Consider the following 10571-nt stretch of genomic DNA (forward strand, 5'->3'; position numbering starts at 1 on the left):
ATCTCTACTGAAAATACAAAAATTAGCCAGGCATCATGGCACGCGCCTGTAATCCCAGCTACTCGGGAGGCTGAGGCAGGGGATTCGCTTGAACCCGGGAGGAGGAGGATGCAGCAAGCCAAGATCGCCCTACTGCACTCCAGCTTGGGCGGCAAAGCGAGACTCTGTATCAAAAAAAAAAAGAAAAAAAGAAAAAAAGATAAAAGAAGAAAAAGAAAAGAGAAAAATTGTCAACTAAAATTAAATACTTTTTTTAAAAATTTAAGTTAATGAATTGGTCATTTAGCAAATTAATCTTAAAGCAAATTGACCCAGATTCATTTTGCATAAATAGAGCAAAGACCTGTAAAATGGCTACATCACTTAAGTTTGTGCTTTTATCAAAATGTTCAAAATTAATTTTGGGGGACGTTGACGATATTTACTCAAATTTAAATTTTAATCTCTCACTAATTATTTAAATATGGCTTTTTAGCACATTTAGTTTTTTTTTTTTTTTAATAAGAGCACCCTTTTTGGTTGAGACTGCCTCTTTTGACCTAAGTTTTTCTTCAGTCATGTCTAGAGAGCAGTGCCACCTCCTTCCAAAGCATTTGTGACCACTGGCCTTGCAGGAAATTGCAGGCAATGTTTTATTTGCTAGACGGACTGTGGTTTATAATTAGGAAGGACTGTGCTTCTTACTAACACTTTGTATATCTATTTCCAGATATGTTTTTCTTGTGCAGGTTCACACATCTCATAGAAATGAAATTTCATTAAACTTGATTTTTCTGGCCCAGTGCAGTGGCTCACATCTGTAATCCCAGCACTTTGGGAGGCCAAGGCAGGCAGATCACTTAAGGTGATGAGTTCGAGACCAGCCTGGCCAACATAGTGAAACCCCGTCTCCGCTAAAAATGCAGAAAAATTAGCCAGGTGTGGTGCTGGGTACCTGTAATCCCAGATACTCAGGAGTCTGAGGCAGGAGAAGTGCTTGAACCCAGGAGGTAGAGGCTACAATGAGCCAAGATCATGCCACTGCACTCCAGCCTGGGCAACCCAGCGAGACTCTGTCTTAAAAAAAAAAAAAAAAAAAAAAAAAAAAAAAAAAAAAAAAGTTCTTTTTCTTCAACTCACCTTTTTACCTAATAGCTCATGTCATCTTTCCCAAATCCATAAAATTTTAGTTTTTAATACTTTGACAAGAATGAGTGATGCAATTATAGCTAGAAGTTTCTCAAACAAGCAATACAAAGATATCAAATAGATATCAAAGTTTAAGCTCATTTTCTTCTCCACAATAAAATCCATAATTTGAATAAGAATCCAGGGTAAACCATTTTTAAAACTTTATGAATGCATTGTTTTGGCAAGCCTCCAGGAAAACAGCCTTAAATCTGAGTGGGGAGAGTATAACTTGACACAACCTCTTTTTGGGGGGCTTGGCAATATTTACTAAAATTCAAAATGCATATACAATAGAATTAAGCTACAAATATCTTCTAGGAATATAACCTATATACTTACAATAGACACATTACAAAAGGATACTTAGCAGAATAGACAATGAATCACTATCTGTACTAGCAAACTACAGGGATGGGGAACCCTACATTTCCATCAATAATGGACTGGCTAAATAACTTATGGTGGTAAAATATAAGGTTCTCTCCCACTGTTAAAGAGCAAGTCAGCTCTGCACGCACAGGTATGGAATAATCTCTAAGATGTGTTATTGGTTGAAAAAGAAAGCAGAGTGAGTACTATCGTGTGTTTATTATGCTATTATTTGCAAGGGGGAAAGACGTACACATTATTGAATGTGCATAACATGTCACTGAAAGAATACAAAATAAATTTGACAAAAGAACTGAGAGGGTGTTCCAGTTATCTATTGCTATGTAACAATCTACTCACAATTTTGTGGCTTAAAACAGTTCTGTGGCTTGGCTGAGTTTTGTCGGGCAGTCAGCTAGGGCTGCCAGTACCTGTAAGCTCACCTGAGCGGGACATCAAGATGGTTCACTCATGTGACTGACAGCTGATGCTGGGAGCTTCGCTGGCTCATCAACCAGAGCACTCACCTGTGTCTTTCCATGTGGTTTCTCCCAGCCAAGGGACTGGGTTTCAAGAGGAAGTGTCTTAGGAGCAGCTGCTCCTGAGGTCCCAGGTGGAAGCTGTGAGGCGTCTTATGACCTGGCTTTGGAAGTCCCAGAATATCACTCTCATTTCATTCTATTGCTCAAGCAAGTCACTCAAACAACCCAGATACAAAGGGAAGGGAATTCAATTCTTCCTTTCTATGGTTGGAATGTCAAGGTCACATTGCAGAAGAACACTTGGGAGAAGAAATATTATTGCCTTTCTCTTTGGAAAATACAATCTTCTGCAGAGGGAGATTTACTTTTCACTGTTCAGTCTGTGATACTGCTTGAATTTTCATCCATGTGGACTTCCAAATATATTCCATGATTTTAGATCAACCATGTTTATATACCTATTCACTTGTGGCTGGTTAGTAACCTCATCCTTCTTTACTGGCAAGTTTTCAGTGAGTCCCAGGTGGTAGCATTCTGTCACAATCATCAATAATGGCAGGTTCTGAATTTTTCTGAGTTTCTTACGTGTTTTCACTGCTTTTCAGACTTAGACATCAAGTTTCCTGTTTTTAACCACCAATCCACATTCCCAGTTAAAAATTGTAATTTTGAAATGATTATCGTTTAAAAAGATGAATAAAGAATGACAGTATAACCACGAAAACAGAGTTTTCAGAGGTTATCAGAGACCTGCGGTGGGAAGTGAAACTAAGCGTGGCCATATAGTTCTGAACGAATCATTTGATTGAACACACTGTGGTTGGAAGTAAATTGCTTTGTGGAAGTTGTGTGTGTGTGGTTAAATACCTTTTTTCAAAAGTTTGGTAAAGTGGCAAATCCATGTTTCAAAGATCTGTCTGCTCAGGCTGTGATCCTGCAGGGTAATCTATGGGCCGTATTCACTTGGATCAGACTACAGACAGAATACCACCAGGTTCTCTCATAACAAAAAAGCACCACAATATTTCAACAACTTGTAGCATATAAAAAGCAAAATAAAACAAAACAAAGCCACAAGCTTGGATGACATGGAAAAACAGGAACCTGCATGTTTTGCTTGCAAATACATGTCTCAAAACCCTTCAAGATTTCCAAAATTCAAAAGAATGTCTTCCCAAACATTTAGGTAAAAATGGCACCATGTGGCCTCCCCTACGCTGGTGCACTGCAGGATGTGGGGGTTCAGAAAAGTGGAATTGGGGAGAAAAGAGAGACGCCACAGGAAGAGACCTGGACATTCTTTTCTGCACTATAGGACCCTGTCAGTGGCCACCATCACCTTGCAATCCTGAGATGATCAACAAAATCAGAAAAGGTCTGGATGACAAAATCAGGCTCCAGAGGAAGGTGGTTCATGGGTCCACGTGAATGTGAGAGGAACACAGGGTCAGGATGCATAGCCTACTGGAAGCCTTCTGAGAAAGCCAGGTGCTAGACCTGTCCTGGTGTCCAGCACAAGGGAGGAACATCCTCCATGATATTCCTCCAGTCATTAGGGCTAGATCAGTGAAAGTAGGCAGATGTCAGGGCAAGGGGTGACTATGGTCAGAAAGCCACACCCTGCCCAGCTCTATACCTTCAGAGGGCCACAGTTGCACACCTGCAGGGAGTAGGAATGAGGATGGGGTGACCTATGCCACTTGGCCCCACCTCCTCAAAGGCATGTGGCAAGAGGATCCATGCACAGTAAGGATCTGGATGGAGCAGACGTGCAACCTCAACCCTAAGAGTGGATTCTCTACTTAAATGAGCATCAGGTGTCCGTAAGTCATTTAGGAGGGCTATTTGGGGGGAAATCTCAATTATAGGAATTATCTACTCTACTCACCCATTATAGTTACTTGAATTGTGTTGGACCATGGCAGCCTCAAGGTTATATTCAACTTTTACAATAAAATGACAGGGTGGTTGAATCATGACTACACTATTATTAGCTATATGATGGTCATGTTGAAAATCAAAACTGTCCCCTCATTCTTCAGATTTTATTTTATTTCAAGAATAACAAGAGCCTGGGGGTGGTGGTTCACATCTGTGTTCCCAACAATTTGGGAGGCTGAGGTGAGTGGATCGCTTAAGCCCAAGAGTTCAAGACCAGCCTGAGTGACATGGCAAAACCCCGCCTCTACAAAAAAATATATATATATATAAATTAGCCAGGCATGGCAGTGCAGCCTGTAGTGTCAGCTACTTGAGAGGTAAGGTGAAGAATCACTTGAGCCTGAGAGATCAAGGTGGCATTGAGCTATGATCATGCCACCACTCTCCAGCCTGGGTGACAGAGTGAGATCCTGTCTGAACAAAACTAAAAATAAAAATTAAAAAAAAGACAAGAATATTTGAGGTGGTGGTCATTGCTAGATGGAGTATGGATTGTGTGTCTTTACACCATATTCTTGCTTGAACTTTCTGATATCCTGCTGAGGAGCAGTGCCTCTGTTTTACAGATGATTAATCTCAGAACAGGAAAGTAGGCTATTTGACTTAGTGGTAGTGCAGGAGGACAATCTGTTTTGCTAAAGTGTTTTTAAACTGCTCGTCCATGAAGGGCATGCACTGGCAGGCAATGATCTGCCCGTGTTCTCGAGTGAGGCTGGTGTCTGCTGAGGTTGGTTGGGTAGGCAGTTTCCTGGGTGCCCTGACAATCTTAAGATTTTTTTCCCCAGCTGCGATGATTTGAATGTTTGTCTCCTCCAAAATTCATGTTGAACTTCGATCCCTAGTGTTGGAAACTGGGCCTTATGGGAAGTGTTTGGGTCATAGGGGGATACCTGATGAATAGAATAATGCCTCCCTTTTGGGCGTGAGTTCTCACTCTATTAGTTCCCTGAAGAGCTGGTTGTTAAAAGAGCCTGGTGCCTCCCCGCTGTCTCTCTTGCTTCCCCTCTTGCCGTGTGATCTCTGCACACATGAGCTCCCCATCTTCCATCATGAGTGGAAGCAGCCTGAGGCCCTCACCAGAGGCAGATGCCCAGTCATCAAAACTGTAAGCCAAATAAACTTCTCTTTATAAATTACTCAGCCTCATGTATTCCTTTATAGCAGCAGAAAATGCACTCAGACACCAACTGAACTGAAAACTACCTTGATGGGGCTGGAATTTAAGTCACAGTCACTGCCATTTCCAGCAGATGATAAGGTGAGCCTCCCAGAGGCCCAGCTCTTGGTGTGAGAAGCTTCTGGATGGAGTAGGTCTGCAGTGGGCTTACTTCTGAGCTCAGGAATCTATGTACTTGTATGTTAGTTTCTACTTCAGCAGAATCACACACTTAGAGGCTTAAAACTACATTCATTTATTCCTTCATGGTTCTGTAGGTCAGGCATCCTCTGTATTATCTGGAGGCTCAGGAAATAATCTGTTCTCAAGCTCATTCAGGCTGTTGGTAGAATTTGTCCTACGCAATGTAAGACTGAGGTCACAATTCCCTGCCAGAGATTACTTTCTGCTCCTAGCAGCCCCCTACATTCCTTCTCACATGGGCTGCTCCATCTTCAAAATGGCAATAGTGCTGCAAGGCTGGCCAAGCTCTTCAGTTTCAAGTCTCTCTGATTTCCTCCTTTCTGTTCTACTCTTCTGCCACAACAGCCATAGAAAGTTATCTGGTTTTAAGGACTCATGTGATTAAATTACACCCATCCAGATACTCCCTTTTTGTGGGTCCACTGTGCCGTATAACATAACACAATCACAGAAACAATGCCGCATGTTCTCAGGCTTTGAGGGATAAAGATGTGGGATCTTTTTAGGGGGGAGCATTTTTAGAATTCTGCCTGCCACATTCTGGTTCTGTTGCTGAGACCCAAAGAGAGTTAGTAAAGGACAAATGACTCTGCTAAGAGTGACCAGGGGGCATGTTTGTCCAGGCTTCATCAACATTGCTGAGCACGTTCAAGTAACAACACTGCAGTGGGTCTTGCAGTCCTTCACATGTCCAATTTAGTCTACTGCAGCAGTTCTCCAAGTGGGAGCCCAGCGTCAGCAGCAGCAGTACCTGGGAACTTACTAGAAACATATATTTTGGGCCCCACCTCGACCTACAGAATTAGAAACTCTGGAGATGGGGCCAGAGGTCTGTGTTTTAGCCAGTCCCTTGGGTGACTCTGATGCTTGCTCAAGTTTGAAAACTATTTCTCTAAGGTAAGTCCCCAATTTCCTTTTCTGTGGAAGTAAAAGTGGGGGAGCAGTCAGATAGGTAATCTCTAAAATGACTTCCATTTCTAACAACCTATGATTTGTGAATATTACAAAAACAATTACACTGTAGAGACCAAAGGATGCACGTATATGTCATTGTGTGTGTGTGTGTGCGTGCGTGTGTGCTTCCATACACATCACGGTTAAGAGTACAGGCTCTGGAATCTTTTCTACAATCAAATCCTGGCTTCTCCAATCACTAGCTATGTAAATGGGCCAGTTGCTTAGCCTCACTGAGCCTCAGTTTCCTCATTTATGAATGATGGGACCTACATCATAAGGTTATCAGGATCAAGTGAGATCATAAGTGAGAACTTACATATAGTAAGTTCAATGACTCTTGGCTGTAATTATTTCATCCTGTTTAGTTTCTGGAAACTTTCTCCTTGAGTGCTTAAGTCCATGGTGGGAGTAAAGCACCTAGGCCCTTGTCAGGAGGCCCTGAAGGCAGCCCCGGGAGGCACTGCCTGGGAACTGAGGATGAGCTGCTCCCAGGCCTGAAGGCAAAAGTGAACCTTCTCTGATTCCTAGCATCAGCTTAAGTCCTGTCACTGCAAAGGAAGACATCTTGGTAAAGCATGTGCATATAATCCCACAGCCGCCTTGATCTCCTCCTCTGAGAAGATCATACCATCCAAGGCAGAAAGCATGCGTCTGAACACCAAGTCAGCTGAGATGTGGAGAGCAGGGCTGGAAACCCTCAGGGGCCTTTGCTGTGTTTTTATTATATTTGTTATTATTGGTTTTTGTGTTTCATTGTTGTTTTTGTTTGTTTTACATGTTCAAAGGAACAGAAATAGTTAAAGGCCTGGAACAGAGTCAACATGTGCCTCTATAAAGCTGAGGTCAGGAAGTGTGTCACTCGGGGGACATAAAGCAACCCCTACCCCTGCCCTGTCTCACAAGCCTCACCCGTGGAGCTGCGAGAGGTCTTGCCAGAGCTTACTGAGAGGCCTGAGTGGAGACGAAGACCCTGTGAGCCAGAAGTGTGAGAGAGGAGAACAGCCTCCTCGCGCAGGCCGCTGTCCTCCAAGGGGAGCTGCGCTCTTCTCAGCCTGCTGGCAGTTGCCTGTGGCACTGAGGCACTGAGGGAAGGAAGGCAGAGACCACCCAGTGTGAATTGCTGCTGCCTGAAATGGAAACTGTTCTCCCAGCCATAGGCAGGCAGAGCCAGGAGGGGCTATTCCACAGCTGCTCCCCACCCGCAGCCCATTCCCAGGCTCCACATGGCTCCCTTAGCCTCAATGCCACCAAGAGAGCTGCTCAGCCCGCGAGGCACTAGCCGGTCTGCTAACAACCACAAAACGCTCTGGGCGGGATGCGGCTGGGTCTCCTTCGCCTCCTCTGAGCCATAGAGATTGGCCCCCCCCCCGGGGACAAGTCTTCTGATTTGGGTTCAATCTCTGGCTGAGGTCTTCAGCAATTTTTCTGTGCCTGATGATATATGAGTGAGAGCCCGGGAACTCTTCCTGCCTCCTCTTGGAGAATGTCTGCCAGCTCCACATAGGAGGTAAGCTATTCCAAGAATCATTCATGGGAATTCGGCTTCATAGTTTTGGCTTCATAGACGGCGTCATAGTTTCAAAAGTAAGGGCCAAAGATGAATTCACAACAGCTCTTGCCATCCAGTACTTCATTTATTCCTCTTTAATGTCCTCTATATATTAATCCATTTGGGTCCCTTCATGCAGACCAAAGTTGTCCAGCATTAGAGTAATACTTTCTTGCCCCCTTGCTCCCCTCTAAAAAGCCCACCAATAATTTGATTCAAAGTAGAAGAACTTTGGATAACAGAACGTACTGCAATACTAAACAAGGTTCATAAAGTGCCATTCTGGAAGGAGCCAGAAAGACCAACAGCCAGCACCACGGAGGTATTTTTAAATGGTGCTGAGTAAGAAATGTTAGGAAGCAAATGAGGACTATAACATAATGTAATATATGTAAATTTTAAATAAATACATGAAATAATACTCATATCTTATAAAACTACATACCTATTCAAGGACAAATATCTTTCACATTGATGTAGTGGCCTATTGGGAAGAAAGGGATTAGTGCTGGGAATGGAGAAGGAGGGAGGGAGAGAGAGAGGAAGGAAGGAAGGAGGGAGGGAAGGGAGGGAGGGAGGGAAGGAAGGAAGGAAGGAAGGAAGGAGAGAGGAAGGAAGGAAGGAGGGAGGGAAGGGAGGGAGGGAAGGAAGGAAGGAAGGAAGGAAGGAAGGAAGGAAGGAAGGAAGGAAGGAAGGAAGGAAGGAGGGAGAAGGGAGGAAGGGAGAGGAGGGGAACAGGAAAGAAGGAGGAGAGGAAAGGGAAGAATTTAATAATGATGATAGCGGATTATGTCTTGAAGAATATGGAGTAACTCTAACATAAGTTAAAAAGGAAGCAAGCCCTAAATTAAAACTTTCATTTTACAGATGGAGAAACTGAGGCTCAGAAGGATGAACTGTTTGATGCTGGGATTTTATTGCTATTCAGTGGCAGAAACCAGGCATTTTGACTTCCAATTCAATGCTTTCTACTGCATCAAACTGCTACATGTATACTTATAATACCTCACTTCCTTCCCTTCTAATGAGTAATTCATCTAAGTACAGTTTTAACTAGAGAGGTTGGTCATTGCTGGCCCAATTCGTGGTCCCTCTCCCAGAGAAGTCACCCACCCCTGTTGAAAGACCAAGGCCTTGCTGGACACCAGGTGACCCAGATCACCTTCTCTTGGCCGATGGGCCTGAGGTGGGCACCTGATTCAAGGGCAGCCCTTCCAGAGACAGGGTGGGGGTCACCAAGCATCCTGGTTTTCCTGGGACCGAGGGGGTTCCCAGGATGCAAAACTGTCAGTGCTGAAACTAGAAAAGTTCTGAGTCACCTGGGACAAGCTGGTCATCCTGGCAGGGAGGGACTTAGGAACTGTGAGGCCAGCTTCAAAAATAGATTCTCAGTGAGAAACGGGGAATCTAGCAGACCGAGACTGTTGGCTGCAATAGAAGTGCCGTGGTGTAGAAACAGGGCAAGGAGCGTTAAGGAGCTTCCATATGGGTCCTACATAAACAAAACTCAAGAGCAGAAACTTCGAGTAAGTGGAGGACACTGGTTGACCAAGAGAGGAGAAAAGGGTCTATCTTTGTTCAGAGACAAGCAGACACCTGCCCTCAAGAGAAGGACTCTGCTGCTAATAGGATAAAACTCTCACACTGGCCCTTCATTTTGGGGGCACACGGTGACAAAATAGGGGTGCAGATCTCCAAGAAGAGGAATTTTGTCGCTGACGGCATCCTCAAAGTGGAACTGAAAGAGTTCTCACTGGAGAGCTGGCTGAGGATGGCTACTCTGGAGTTGAGGTCCAAGTTATGTCAACCAGGATAGGAATTAATACAGGAGCTTAAAATGAATTATTTAAGCAGATAGTGAGGGTAAGAGCGTCCTCAGCAAGCCTTCTCTCTTAACAAAAAGCAGCCCCCAAATCGTTTATTTTCTAACAAAGAGCAGCCTAAAAATCGAGCTGCAAACATAGATAAACAAGCTGGAAGTTTGCACGGTGAATGCCGGCAGCTGTGCCAATAGGAAAAGGCTACCCAGGGGCCAGCCATGTTCAACATGGAGGCTCCATCTACCCTTTTCTTTGTCAACCATGTGTACAATAAAGGAACAGGCAACAATGGCACAGGCCAGGTAGAGAACCCATCTACATAATAAAAAATTAGGGGGGAGTGGCCAGTTTCCTCACAAGCTATGCAAATAGCACACCTGGTCCAACCAATCGAAACCACCTCCTCAAGCTCATCTATAAAACCCCGTACATTTCACCGGGAAACCGAAAGACCTGCTCAGGAGCCCGTCTCTGCAGGAGAGAGAGCTTTTCTCTTTCTTTTGCCTGTTAAACCTCCGCTCTTAACCTCACTTCTTACGTGTCCACATCCTTGATTTCCTTGGCATGAGGCAACAAACCTCGGTTACTACTCCAGACAAATGACGCTGCTTCAAAATCATTATCTTAGCCACCAAAACACAGAATTCGGAAATTGCCCGCTGTAGTTCAGAAAAGGTTTGGCTCCCAGAGGGCAGTGTAGAGCTTTTTGCTGGAAAGGTAGCCACAAGAGGTCTGTATGTGTTTGCCCAGGTGGAGTCTCGGTGTTACCTCCTGGGAGAGCTTGCAGCGCAGAGGGCCTGCTATGGTGTGCTGTGGTTCATCACGCAGGGGGTGGGGGGCCACAGGCTTCAAGGCTGTGGTGTCTGAAAACTCTAAATGCAGGAATTTTGTGGATGGCCCGATGATCCTCAGCAGACACTCTG

The 10571-nt window shown here is 44.3% G+C and overlaps 1 long non-coding RNA gene across 1 annotated transcript; it reads left to right on the forward strand.

The window, feature by feature from the left end:
* Positions 1-6033: 6033 nt before the first annotated feature.
* LOC139363852 (uncharacterized) lies at positions 6034-10287 on the forward strand. The gene is made up of 3 exons (XR_011624919.1): positions 6034-6219; positions 7065-7786; positions 8696-10287. It is a non-coding gene; the product is annotated as an uncharacterized lncRNA (long non-coding RNA).
* The last annotated feature ends 284 nt before the right edge of the window (positions 10288-10571 follow it).

This window comes from Macaca nemestrina, chromosome 6 (genome assembly GCF_043159975.1).
Source record: "Macaca nemestrina isolate mMacNem1 chromosome 6, mMacNem.hap1, whole genome shotgun sequence".
NCBI lineage: Eukaryota > Metazoa > Chordata > Mammalia > Primates > Cercopithecidae > Macaca > Macaca nemestrina.